The sequence below is a fragment of the Bubalus bubalis genome, chromosome 3 (genome assembly GCF_019923935.1).
Source record: "Bubalus bubalis isolate 160015118507 breed Murrah chromosome 3, NDDB_SH_1, whole genome shotgun sequence".
Classification (NCBI taxonomy): Eukaryota; Metazoa; Chordata; class Mammalia; order Artiodactyla; family Bovidae; genus Bubalus; species Bubalus bubalis.
In genome coordinates this window covers 29,090,668-29,091,942 of record NC_059159.1, presented here as the reverse complement: position 1 = coordinate 29,091,942, position 1,275 = coordinate 29,090,668, and the positions used below count along the sequence as shown (strand labels likewise).

The 1,275-nt window shown below is 62.8% G+C and overlaps 1 non-coding gene across 1 annotated transcript; it reads right to left on the bottom strand.

The window, feature by feature from the left end:
- Positions 1–903: 903 nt before the first annotated feature.
- TRNAW-CCA lies at positions 904–975 on the bottom strand. The gene has a single exon. It is a non-coding gene; the product is annotated as a tRNA-Trp (tRNA).
- Between the last annotated feature and the right edge of the window lie 300 nt (positions 976–1,275).

The window sequence follows — 1,275 nt, the reverse complement described above, 5'->3', positions numbered from 1 at the left end:
TATAGGGGAAACTGACCTCAGGTGGGCTCATTAGTTACCAGGGAGACCAGCAGAGGGCAGCCCCTCACTGCCCCTGTGATAAGCTGGGTCCTGGGGCCACTAGGTAGGAAGGTCAGTCCTGAGCGTAGGTGTAGGGGAAGCGGGCCCTGGTCCAGCAGCGTATGGACAGAGAGTAAGAGAACAGCCACCCTGAGCTGCCTGAGCCTACAGCTCCTCAGGCCCTGCAGCTCTGCACCCGTCTGCAGGCACAGATCTAATCCTGGGGATTTTTTCGTCATTTGAGATTTGAAACGCTGGCTCTTTATGGCTGGCTCTTCCGCCCACTCCAGGGCAGGACCAGTCCTGGTCTCTCTCAGGATCGCGCTCGCCACCCGCTAGCGGGTCCTAGCACCTGCGTGGAAGCCGGGCTCCACCTGCCCGGGCATCTCCGGGCATCGGAGCTGCGCAGAGCTCGGCCGTCAGTCCCCAAGTCTGGGGCGGGGGGGTTGGGAGGGGGTTGCGTAGTGGGGAGCACGAGCAGCCCCCGCCGCGGGTTCCAAGGCCACCAGACCTGCTGACTGGACCTTCCAGCCGATCCCGCTGAGGGGTCAGACACCTGCGGAGTCCGCGGGGACACCTCCCGCCGGGAGACCCTCCGGGTAGCGGGGTTGGGGAGGGGAGACGTGAGTCGGGCGGGAGGGGCTGACTTCGGGAAGGGTGACTCAAGAGGCCCGGCGCGCAGCCCACGGCGGGTCCCGGGAGGGACCGTGAGCATCAGGTCAGTCTTCGCGACGAGAGGGAAAAGGGCCGACGAGCCGTGAGGCGGGTAGGGTAATACACCTGCACGAGGTCAAATCTCTTGAGATGGAACTCGACTCCACTCCTTCTGCTGCCCCTGTACTTTGGGAGGAAAAAAAGCCAGTCTGACCCCGACGTGACTTGAACACGCAACCTTCTGATCTGGAGTCAGACGCGCTACCATTGCGCCACGAGGTCACAGAAAACAGGAGCTGCCCGAGAGCTAAAGGCCTCGCTGAGGCTGCGCCTCCGCGTAGTAGAACATTGGCGCTTCGTTCACCCCGCCCCCACTCGGGGGCGGAGCCGAGTCCTTGTGCATGCGCGTTCCGGGGAAGCGGTGCTGCGAGCGAGTCCCGGGCGGAGCGAATTTCTGGAGGGCGGGGCTCCTTTCAGAGACACCCCCCGCCCCCCCCTCCAAACAAGGAAAGAAAGCGGGTGGGTAGCCTGAAGAGTCAGAACTTGATAAACGAGCTTGAAAAACGCAACAACTTTACTATT